Here is a 13535-nt window from a genome sequence, read left to right as displayed (position 1 = left end):
CTACAATAGCCAAACTATGGAAAGAACCTAGATGTCCATCAACAGACGAATGGATAAAGAAGAGGTGGTATATATACACAATGGAATACTATGCAGCCATCAAAAGAAATGAAATCTTGCCATTTGCGACGATGTGGATGGAACTAGAGGGTATCATGCTTAACGAAATAAGTCAATCGGGGAAAGACAACTATCATATGATCTCCCGGATATGAAGAAGTGGAGATGCCACATGGGGGATTAAGGGGGTAGGAGAAGAATAAATGAATCAAGATGGGATTGGGATGGAGACAAACCATAAATGACTCTTAATCTCACAAAACAAACTGAGGGTTGCTGGGGGGAGGGGGGTTGGGAGAAGGGGGGTGGGGTTATGGACATTAGGGAGGGTATGGGCTATGGTGAGTGCTGTGAAGTGTGTAAACCTGGCAATTCACAGACCTGTACCCCTGGGGATAAAAATATACTATATGTTTATAAAAAATAATTTTAAAAAAACTGCCTAATATGGCACAAAGAAAAACTTTTTAAATAGTATAAAGCAGGAAGAATATGGATTTACTTTCTAATCTTTGCAATAAAACTAGCAATAAATAACAATCAAAAGCCAAACAGGAAAAACAGCAGCAGTAGTAATACTGACAACTAAAATGTAATTGAACGGCAGAGAAATTCAAGTTTTTCTCCTAACAGCATTTATAATATAAAACTTCAAGTACAGGATATCTCAGAGATACTGCAGGTTTGTTTCCACACCACTGCCAGGAAGTGAGTATCACAATAAAGTGAGTTAAGTGAACTGTTTGGTTTCCCCGTGCATTAAAGAGTTACATTTACACTACAGTCTATTAAGTGTGCAATAGCATTATATCTGAAGAAGAATGTGTATATCTTAAATACTTTATTGTTAAAATTGCTAACCATCACCTGAACTTTCAGTGAGTCTTAATTTTTTGCTGGTAGAGGGCTTGCCTCGACATGGTGGCTGCTGACTGATAAGGGGATGGGTTGCTAAGGACTGGGGTGGCTGTGCCAATGTGTCAAAATAAGACAACCACGAAGTTTGCCACATGAATCAAGTCTTCCTTTCATGAATCACTTCTCCATAGCATGTGAGGCTGTTTGAGAGCATTTTACTCACAGGAGAACTTTCAAAATTGGAGTCAATCCCTGAGGCTGCTTTATCAACTCCATTTAGGTGAAATTCCAAAGCCTTTGTGGTCATTTCAATAATATTCATGGCATCTTTACCAAGAGTAGATTCCATCTCAAGAAAAAACTTTTGCTCATCCATTAGAAGCAATTCCTCATCCATTCAAGTTTTATCATGAGCTTGCAACAATTCCATCACACCCCCAAGGCTCCACTTCTCATTCTGGTTCTCTTACTACTTCCACCACTTCTCCACCACCTTTCTCCACTGAACTCGAACCCCTCAAAATCATCCATGAGGGTTGGACTCAACCAACCAAGGAGTTCCAAACTCTTGTTTGATGTGGATATTGTTACCTCTTCCCATGTATCAAGAATGTTCAATTGACTTGGCCCAGATCCATCAGAGGCATCACTAATCACAGCAGCTACTGCCTTATGAAATGTATTTCTTAAATAATAATACTTGAAAGTCAAAATGACTCCTTAATCCATGGGCTGCAGAATGGATGTTGTGTTAGCAGACATGAGAAAAGGAAACATTCATCTTGCTGTACATCTCCATCAGAGCTCTTGGGTGACCAGGTGCATTGTCGGTGAGCAGCAATATTCTGAATCTTTTTTTCTGAGCATAGGTCTCAACAAAGGATTTAAAATAGTCTGTAAGGCATGTTGTAAACAGATGTGCTGTTATCAGGTTTTGTTTCATTTATGGAGCACAGGCAGAGGAGATTTAGCATAACTCTTAAGGGTTCCAGGATTTTCAGGGTGTGAATGAGCATAATGCCTTCAACTTAAAGTCATTGGCTGAATAAGCCCCTCACAAGAAAGTCAGCTCAACCTTTGAAATTCTGAGGCCAGACATTGATTTCTCTTATGAAAATCCTAGATGGCATCTTTGTCCCATACGAGGCTGTTTCAGCTACATTGACGATCTGGTGTTTAGTGTCACCACCTCTGTTAATGATCTTGGCTGGATCTTCTGGAGGACTTGCTGCTTCACCTTGCACTTGGATGTAATGAAGACAGCTTCTTTCCTTAAACCTCATGAACGAACGTCTGCTGGCTTCGAACTCTACCGCTGGAACTTCTTCACCTTCGTCAGCCTTCACAGAATTAAAGATCCAGGGCCTTTCTCTGGATGAGGCTATGGCCTCAGGAAATGCTGTAACTGGTTTGATCTACATAGACCACCCAAACTTTTTCCTTATCAGCAATAAGCCTGTTTTGTTTTCTTATAATCGGTGTGCTCACCAGAGAAAGGGGAAGTGGGAAACTCCAGGCCCTTGTAAAGTCCTGGGGAGCTGAACTCGAGCTCCCACATTAAACCAGGAATCTCGAAGATGGACTACATGGTGGAAAAGTCTACCCTCCAGTGAAGAGAACTTTCCAGAAATCCTGGCTGCAAATGTCTCCACATATAGTATCCCTTGAGAAGTTTAAATCTAAGCGTGCTCTCACCTGCTTCTAGAGTTGAAACTGATCACACCTGTCGAGTCAGAGAAAATAAGGGAATCTCTGCTTGGCAGCCCCCGTTGGGGTCCAGCAGAATCAAACACAAGCACAGTATGGTGCAAAACATCCCTAACTGGGGTCCTGCAGTGTTTCATGATCAAATTCAATCCTAAATGAGATCATTAAAGGAGAACAAACAAAAACAGAAATAAACACAGGAGGAAGCAGGAAGCCACAGTTAAGAGTCAGCAGATATAGACCCCAGAGGACTTTAAATAATGGAATTATCAATAGCAAGAAAAAGTAAATCCTAATAGACTTACTTTTCAAAGTCAGAGTAAAATAAAAATGAGCAAGGAAACCCAAGTTTAGGAGGAAGTTTCTCTGAACAGAGTGTGAAGAAGATGCCAAGGGATCCCACACAGAAAGATGAGATCAAAGGAAATTGTTCCATTTCTTAGGTTGGAGGTAGGATCACAGATGTTTAGTTATTATTATGCACCATAATGCCCATTAAATATTACATTAAGTAAAATCCAAATACTACATAAAATACAATTGAAATGTTAAGAAAAAATTTAGAAACTTCTATGAACAAAGACATTTCATTTTGTTTTCTCCTGAAGCCTCACTAAGATGATATTTACAATATATTTAACGGAGAGAATCAAGCCAGAAAAATCAAAGTGGATGGGGGATAACAAAAACACAGTTGAGGGTGGGGAGGAGGCTTCCTGGGGATTTCCAGGGTCTCCTGCACTGGCCCTTTCAGCCACAGCTCCCCTCAGGGAGGGGTGCTGCTCCCAGCCCCTTTTCAGCTTCCACTCTGAGAAATACATCCCACAGCCTCTCAATGCTGGGCTTCCTTGTGCTGCCAGGCTATCCTCTTGGGCAGCATCCTTTTTAAAAGGACTCCAAACTTAAATGTCTACTAAGGGCTTTGTATTTACACACAAGTATCTGTGCTTTTGTAAACCGTTATCAAAGGGGACTTCGGTTATACCTGGACCTTGTTACTTCTCTCAGGCAGGATGCAAGCCCCAGTGCTTGCTTCCTGCAGCCGCTAAATCCCTTTCCTTACTCGACAAATTCAGGCAAGTGTTCATCGCCTCCTCCTATTATGACAGAGAATTAAAGGCTTATTCTCTCAAAGAGTAAACAGAAGTTTCATAAACACCAGGCACAGTGAAATGCAGCGCTACCACAATGCGAACGGAAAGGTTAAGCACCACCCAAAGAAGACATACAGATGGCCAACAGACACAGGGAAAGGTGTTCAGTGTCACTAACCACCAGGGAAATGTAAATCAAAACCACAGTGAGGTATCCCCTCACACCTCTAAAAGTGGCCAGTATAAAAAGACAAAAGATAGCAAGTGTTGGTGAAGATGTGAAGAGAACGGCCTCTTTGCACACTGTGGTTGGGAATGCAAATGTGAGCAGCCACCATGGAAAGCATAGAGCTTCCTCACAAAATTAAAAATAGAACTACTATATGACCCAGCAATTCCATTTCTAGGTATCTACCCAAAGGAGTGGAAAATGCTAAGTCAAAAATATATACACACTACCATATTCGTTGCAGTATTATCTATAATAGCCAAAATATGAAAGCAACCTAAGTGTATCAATGGAAGAATGGATAAAGAAAAGGTAACATACACACATAGAGAGACATGTATTATTCGGCCACAAAAAAGAAGGAAATCTTGCTATTTTCAACAAGGATGGACATTGAGGGCATTATGTTAAGTGAAATAAATCACACAGGAAAAAAACAAATACCATACAATTGCTCTTAAATGCAGAATTTAAAACAAAACTGCACCCATAGATACAGCAAACTGATTGGTGGTTGCCAGAGGCAGGGGGGTAGGGGTAGGTGTGAAATAAGTGAAGGGGGCCAAAGGTACAAACTTCCAGTTATAAATAAGTCATGAGGATGTGGAGAAAGGGGAACCCTCCTACATTATTGGTGGGAATGCAAACTGGTGCAGCCAGTCTGGAAAACAATATGGAGATTCCTCAAGAAGTTGAAAATAGAGCTACCCTATGACCCAGGAATCGCACTACTGGGTACTTACCCCAAAGATACAAAGGTAGTGATCTGAAGGGGCATGTGTACCCCAATGTTTATAGCAGCAATGTCCACAATAGCCACACTATGCAAAGAGCCCAGATGTCCATCAACAGATGAATGGATAAAGAAGATGTGGTATATACATACAATGGAATACGAGGCAGCCATCACAAAAAATTGAAATATTGCCATTTGTAACGACATAGATGGAACTAGAGGGTATTATGCTAAGTGAAATAAGTCAATCAGAGAAAGACCATTATCATATGATCTCTCTGATATGAGGAATTTGAGAGGCAGGGCAGAGGTGGGGGGAAGAGAGGGAAAAATGAAACAAGATGGAACTGGGGAGGGAGACAAACCATAAGAGACTCTTAATCTTGTGGGAGGCCATGATAAGGCTTGAGACGAGAACCAAACCAGGCCCTGACTTGTGATTCCTTTAAAGGCTGAATAGCGGAAAAAAGGCTTAGGTCGATAAAGTCGAATAGCACTGAGAAAGGGTCTGTGCTATGTGTTGTGCGCTCGCCTACATGACTTCCCACATGTTTGCTAGTCAGATAGAGATGATTTGGCCAGGGTTAGAAATTCTTGGCTGGTCCTTGCTGTCCTTGCACGGGCTATAGACTACACCACTGTAAGACTGTGCTGTGCTTACATAAACTATGTCTTGGGTGGCCTTGAAGTCAGTACATCTGGCGCTAGAGGGTCTGCTGTTGGTGCTTGGGAAATAGATAATGGGAAAGCTTGAAGGATTTTCTGTGCATGTTGCAAACTCTTTAGTAATCAGCTAAAAATAGATACTTTCTTATGATTGTTTCTGTTAGCTGTATAATGCCTCGCTGCCTTGAATAAAATTGGCACTATTGGACATCCTCCTTGGTGTTCCTCCTGCCCCCATCTCCTTGTCTCTTAATTTCTTTTCAGCATCCTCTTACCCTCTCAACCCTGGTCGATTTGTCGTGCTGGCCACGACATAATCTCAGGAAACAAATTGAGAATTGCTGGGGGGTGGGGGGGTAAGGATAGGGTGGCTGGGTGATGGACATTGGGGAGGGTATGTGCTATATGGTGAGTGCTGTGAATTGTGTAAGACTCATGATTCACAGACCTGTACCCTTGGGGCAAATAATACATAATATTTTAACTTAAAAAATAAAAATAAATAAGTCAGTCAGTCAGTCACAGGATGTAACCATAGCACGGTGACTACAGTTAATGACACTGTTGCATATCTGAAAGTTGCTAACAGACATCTTAAAAGTCCTCATCACAAGAAAAAGATCATAACTACGTGTGGTGACAGATGTTGAACAGACTTATCAGGGTGATCATTTTGCAATATATACAAATAATGAGTTATTAGATCATACACCAGAAATTAATATAATGTTATATGTCAATTGTATCTCAAAACCAGGAAGATTATACACCAATGTATACCGGCTATGAAAGACAACAAGAAATGCACACCCAGCCATATGGTAGTATAACTGTAAAACAGTAAATCAAGGAGAAGGATTTAAAGGCAGCCTAAGAGAAGAGACAGACTCCTGGTGATGAGTAGTGAACTGAAAGCAGGGTTCTTAACAGCAGAAATCAAAGTCAGAGAGTGAATGTTAATCTCAAAATATCAAATACCCAATAAAACTACTTAAACATGTTTCATGTTCCAAATACTTTTTAAGAGCTTGCCACCAGCAAAACCTTAAAAAAGAAATTTTTAAAGGATTTCGTGATTATGTAAAATTGAATGATGACCTAGAAAGAAGTTCTAAGATTTTAAAAAAAAAAATGGCAAGAATTTGGCAAATGTAAAATTAATACCAAATCCTAGGCTTTAAAAGTTGAGTATAGGCATACCTCAGAGATATTCAAGCTCAGTTCCAGACCACTGCAATAAAGTGAGTCAAATGAATTTTTGGGTTTCCCAATGCATATAAAAGTTATGCTTATACTGTGTTATAGTCTATTCAGTGTGCAATGGCATTGTGTCTTAAGAAATGTACAGACCATAACGTAAAACACATTAAAAAATTGTAACCATCGTCTGCGTTTTCAGTGAACTGCAATCACTGCTCACAGATTGCCATAACAAATATAATAATGACAAAGTTTGAAATATTCCAAGAATTACAGCATGTAACCCAGAGACATGAAGTGAGCAAATGCTGTTGAAAAATTGGTGCCTAGAGACACCAACACAGGGTTGCCACAAACCTTTAATCTGTATAAAGCACAGTATCTGGGAAGCACAATAAAATGAAGAACACCTATAAATACTACCCAAAAATTACATGTAAATTGGAAGGGGATCAGAGAGAGAATACTCTAAGGTCCTTGTAATTTTAATAGAGACATTTAATATGCTGATTAACCTTAGATTGGTCATCAGATATGTCATTACTATATATTGAAGTCAGTGGGAACCATGAAGAGTTATCACAAAAGATGCAATTTCCTCTTTTATCCTGCTCAACTGGGACCCTTCTCTGTTCCTGAATGAAAATTCTTATAGACTCCAAGACTATTCTTGTCACCTTTAGGTAAAGTATCAGTCAATCTTTAAGACACAAGACTTTGTCTCAACTCCATAGCAAGCAATTTCCAGCCAACACTTTAATCTTTATGGCAAAGTGAGTTTTAGTTCCCTTTCTGGAACCAAATTAGATCTAGTTGTCGGCAGACCACATTTTGGCTGTGAATGAGGGATACTAGGTTCTTTTTCTCCCTCCTTTTCAGATGTTTCTTCTCTAGATTGTGAAATTATACTGACTGTTGAGCCATGGCTTCCCCTATCCCTTCTTTGGTGCCCAGAAATCTAGCAGTCAGTGCCCTCCCAGAAATGGCAGGGAATCTGAATCCCTGAGTCTCCTCTGAGGAATATCATTAGAGGAAAGACCTAAAGATATTCACATTTCGGGGAATCCTCCTACCCCAGAAAAAGGATCCTTTCAGATTACCCCCAGGTAAAGCTCACTGTTGACCGGCACCAACGTCATGCTCAACACGTCTACTAGATTTCAAGTACCTCAATCTTAAATAAGAAGAAACAAAGCTCAAAACATCTGAGAAATCATTTTAAAAAATACCAAGCCCCAGGCATAAAATATAGCTGACAGCTAAGAAGAAAAGTTTAAATAACATCTTAATGATATCCCAACATACCTTCAGAAACTACAGCAAATATTTCAAAATATTTTATCAACAAAACATATATAGGATGCAAAAAGGGATATGTTTCTGAAAAGCCAAACAGAGCTCTTACATATTAAAAATGTACCAGTGGGCACCTGGCTGGCTCAGTCAGTAGAGCATGCAACTCTTGATCTCAGGGTCGTGAGTTTGAGGCCCACATTGGGTGTGAAGCCTACTAAAGAGAGAGAAAAAAAAAAAAAAAAGTTGAGCAGATATCTAAGTCTCACAAAAGGGTTAGAAAATAAAGTTTAGTGAAACTAGAAAGTAGAGCAAAAAGACAAAGATAGATAGATTTAAAATTAGATCAACAGTCCGCGCATTCCAACATCCAAATAATAGAAATTCTAGAAAGAACAAACGTGGTACATATAGGGAAGTAAGACATTAAAATTTTTCAAAGAAAGTCTTGGACTCAAGGGGCATGTTGCTACCAATGAAGGGCACCCATCAAATTCCCAGAACAAAAAATGAAAATGGACTCATTCCAAGGCATAACATGATGACATCTTAGGACACTGCTGGTATAAAGTAGATCCTACAAGATTCCAAAAACAGGGAGGGGGAAAAATCACTATTCTTTTTCTAAGGTTAATACATCAATAATTGAGCTTTTCATTTACTTCTCCTTCAATCCACAGATCTGTTCCTCCCCCATCCTATGCATCTTTATAAATGGCCTGACATCCATCTAGTTGCTCAAATACTTATTTTTTTTAAAGATTTTATTTATTTGACAGAGAGAGAGATCACAAGTAGAGAGAGAGAGAAGAGAAAGCAGGCTCCCTGCCTAGAGGAGAGCCTGATGTGGGACTCGATCCCAGGACCCTGAGATCAGGACCTGAGCTGAAGGCAGAGGCCCAACCCACTGAGCCACCCAGGCAGCCCCTCAAATACTTATTTTTGATTCCTTATTTTCCCACTTCTAAGCCATCAGAGAGTATATTCACACTCTACCTGCAACATGCATTTGCTTTCATTCCCTTCTCTCCCATTTCCACTACCGCTACCTTAATTCTATCCCCCTCTTTTCTCACCTAGATTAAAACAGCAGCATCTTCATTGGTGTTGTTCCCTTCTTAGTCCTCTCCAACTGTTGAATCTTTTGCAATGTTAGATCATGTCACGCCTATCTACTTCCCATCACCCTTAAGATAAAACCCAACATCGTTAAAATGATGGTCAAGCATTCAAGGGATCTCGCAGCTGATCAAGGAAAGAGATGGCCTTGAGACGGCAGTAGCACACAAGGCTGAATAAGGCTTTGGCAAGACTGCATGGAAAGGGGCAGGGATGGGAGTGGGGAGAAGTCCCTCAAAGCAGGACACCCTCCAGGGGCTACCACACAGGTGACCAAAGACCAGAAGGAATGACAGCAAAGAAACTTCAGAGTCGGGGGGACAGAAGGAGCTCATGCGTCTAGGAGAATCTCTGGGTCAGAGAGCTCAGTAGAGCAGCAAAGACGGAGGCCTTTTACACCTCTGGGGTTATCTCACCTATGATTGGCACACAAAAGCATGGCACACATGGTACACAAAAGCAGGCATGCTCTACATGGGAGTCAGGTTATGTGATTTTAGTCCCCTTTAACCCTGGCCTTCAGGAAATCTCCTAGGTATTTAAATGTTGATTTTTCAGTGTGTTTTTCATTCGTGTATTCATTCATTCACCAGGCATTTGCTCTTTTAATATAAGCACTGCACTCAAATGGGAAATAGGAGCATGAGCAGGCAGATAGGATTCTTGCCTTCGTGGTCCTTACACTCCTATAAGCAATAAAGGTGAGGGCATCATGATACAGTAGGTACTAGGATTAATGTACTACAGAATGTCAAGACAGCCTATACCGTAAGGACAAAAGTCAAGGGTGCTTTTCAATGACAGTGAAGTCCAAGCTTTAAAAAGTCAAGATAGGGAGCAATGTGGCCTAGGGGCTGGACAGTAAGCAGTGTCTTAAACAGGAAATACCTCCTAAACCATGGGAATGAAGTGAGAATTCTGGGAAGACATCCCAAGTGCACAGAAAAGCTACTGGATAGGTGTCAGCAGACTTCCATGAGAAGGCTGACTCAACCCACAGTGTGAAAAATGGATCGGAAGAAGGCCATACCGGAGGCAAGGAGACTTGTAACCTAGTCATTATAGTAGTTTTCAGGAACAAGGATGAGGTCCTGGGTTAGGATAACAGTGGTGGGAATGAGTGCTCTGAAAAGATTCAAAGCAACTTTGTGTAAATTCAGTGGAGCTTCAGAGAGACTCCAGAGAGCTTTCTAAGTTCTATTAATAGGACTCAACAGATGTTAGTTTGGGGGTGCCGGGGGTGAGTCAAGGATGACTAGCCTGCCACTGCTTCTTTTCCCACTGAGCTAACTCTCCTACAGTATTTTAATCCAGAGTAGGTTTTATTTCCCTCATGCTGACAATAGTAATAGAGTTGTCCACATAGGACAATCTTAACACCTACCTTACAGAATAGGCTATTTATTTGGGGGTGGGGGTGAAAAGGAGGGGAGGAGAGGGAGAAAGAGAATCTTAAGCAGGCTCCACACCCAGTGCAGAGCCCAGAGGCTTAACCAACTGAGCCACCCAGGCACTCCCAGAATAGGCCCTTTAAGTCAGAAAAGAAGTGTGGCTAGAAAAAGAAAAACAACACCTAAACCAGCAGAAGGATAGAAATGATGAAGATTGGAGCAGAAATACATGATATGGAAACTAAAAAAACAAACTAAATAAACCAAAAACAATATAATAGATCAATGAAACCAGGTGCTGGTTCTTTGAAAAAAAAAAAAAAACATAAAATTGATAAACCTCTACCCAGACTCATCAAGAAAAAAAAGAAAAAAAAACTCAAAATCACGAATGAGGAAAGAGAGAGAACACCCAACACTACAGAAAAAAAGTGTGATCGATTAGGAGTATATCACATTGCCCTTGTATTTTAACAAATTCTCAGCAGAATTCTGTAACTTTAGATGTTTTAGTATTATTCAATCATCAGAACAAAGCATTGAGCATCCTAAATATAACCAACATATTTTAGAACCCAGAGATACCGTAGAGGTAATATGATGTGACAGTCTTACAGAGCAGGTGAAGAAACTTATGCCTAACAACAGAATGGGATTTACCCAAGGTATGTCAAGGAGAGAACAGGTCCATAATTCAGGTTCCTCAATCTGTTTATGCCATTTGTTTCACTCAATCTAACAGAATTCAAGAGAGCACACTCAGGCTCTGAAATCTTACTTCTGGGCTTGAATCCAGGCTCCTTCACTTTCTAGCTCTGTATTTTAGTCCAAGTTATAAAAATATGTTTTTGAGGTCTGAGTTTCCTCAAATTAAAACAAGGATGATTGTAATACCTAGATCTCATCAGATCGTTATGAAGTCTGAATGAGATAATATATGCAGAAATAATTAGGACAGGGACTCCACATGAGACATCAGCAAGGGTTAGCTCTTCCAATCATCAATTTTAGTGCTAGTGTTACCCTTTATTATCTCTATTACTCTTCATTAGAGTCTCCTAGAGATAGTTCAATTATATCACTTACCCCCTGCCTCCTCTCTAAGTCCCAATGAATTAGAATAAATATAGATAATCTGCGTGGATCTCTGTAATTCAAAACTTTTTTTTACTATTGCCCCGAATTTATCCTTTTTTTCGTGATGCTCCCGTTACCTATCCACAGCTTCTTGTATTTCAAGACTTGTGACCATGCAAAGTTTTTCAGTGACATTTACAGTGAGCAGTCTGCCCTCTGGGTTTCCCTCTCCTCTCATGTGCAATTCACAGTTTAATAGTGAATCATCATAACTGGTACGTTTCTAACTACTCTTATCCTACAAAAAGATTAGGAGACCTAGAGACAATGACCATTTTTTTATCCTTTAATTCTGTCCTCCACTTCATCCCCCTCTCTCCAAAAGCTCTGTATATGTATGAAGATCTAAAGTCAATTTAGTGAATAAATTTGGAAATTCAGGGTATTAACTGGCTGCCTAATTCTTCTAATTTCCTACCATGCTTCTCCAAATTTGGGACTCCATTGTAGTCCAAACACTTGGTCCAGGTCCAAAACATTGAAATGTTTTTATAAAGAAGGGATTTTGTGATTGATCTATTTTACATGTAATTTTTTTGTGGCGGTGGTTGTTCTATGAAAACAGATTTTCTCTATGTCCACTAGATGGCACCCATATTGTGGTACTGATCTTGGAGAAATGGGTGGGAAAATTTGTAAGGCAATACAAAGACGTAGAAGTTAACAATAGCACTCAAACTATTAGCTGTGGTACCATATACAGGACACAGAGGAGGCCAATTGTGAGGATATATGTATGCATTTTATTAAATGCTCTACCGTTTTTAATAAAATTAAACCTACTCATACCATTAAATTCAGCAACCTTCCTACTTGGTTCTCACACAAATGAGTTGAAAATTTATATGTACACAAAAACCTGCACATGAATGTTTATAGCAGCTTGAAAGCCACCAAGATATCCTTTGGTAAGTGATAAACTGTGGTAACAGCACAGCATGGAATATAATTTGGCACTAACAAGAAATAAGCAATCAAGCCGTGAAAAAAACATGGAGGAAACTTAAATGCATATTATTGAAAGAAGTCAATCTGAAAAGGCTACATACTGGATGATTGCCAATATAGGGCATTCCAAAAAAAAAAAACAAAAAAAAACCAAAAAACAAAACAAAACAAAAAAACAAAAAAACAAAATTACAGAGATTTTAAAAAATGGTCGTGGTTGCCAGGGATTAAGGAAGAGGGAAGGATGACTGGGCAGAGCACATAAGATTTTTTAGGGCCATGAAACTATTCTGTATACTACAGTGGTAAATACATGTCATATACTTGTCAAAGCTCACAGAATAACACCTGAGTGTATAACATGTATAACACCATGTATAACACCATGAGTGAACTGTTGGGTGAACAAATGTGTCAATCATAACATGTTATAATGTAACAAATGCACCACTAGGGGGGCAGAGGTTGCTAGTAGGAGGGGGGAGGCTGTCTGTGTTTCATGTTTGGTGCTGGGGAGGTATCTGGGAACTCTGAGATAGCCCTTTCAGACAAGATATACTTTGAATACTTGTACGTGTGCTGAGTGTTAGGAAAGTTTAGGGCTCCAGAGGCAGATATGTTAGGGGAAAATGATCCTAATCCTGAGGGACCTTGAACTTTATGTTTTTTTCAGAAAATATGAGAAGTTAAAGTTGAAGGAGGATTTAACCAAGCAGAGGGGTCATTTGACAAAATATGCAAAGCCAGCTGCATTTTTCTCTAATCTTATTTTTACTCTACCACCAGGGTTTTAAAAATATTTGTATAGTGCTTCATCTAGTATTCAGGTCTCAGTTTCTAAGTATCATTCTCCATTCCTTTAAGTGCTGATTCCTAATTCTGGGATGGGCTAGGAAAAGTACAGGAGGAGCCTCCAACAGCTTGTGCCAGAAAGGAAACAGTCAAGCACATGAAATAACAGAGAATCTGGCCCCAAGGAGCTATCATACAACAAATTTGCCACAACTTAAACTTTAAGGAAAATGATGGCAACAGAGTTAAAAAGAAAAAAAAAAAAGATGGATCTATAATATCACCTGAGAGAAAGAAGAGGGGGA

The sequence above is a fragment of the Lontra canadensis genome, unplaced genomic scaffold, assembly GCF_010015895.1.
Source record: "Lontra canadensis isolate GAN:19392208 unplaced genomic scaffold, GSC_riverotter_1.0 scaffold5, whole genome shotgun sequence".
NCBI lineage: Eukaryota > Metazoa > Chordata > Mammalia > Carnivora > Mustelidae > Lontra > Lontra canadensis.
Note: the sequence above shows the minus strand (reverse complement) of the source record.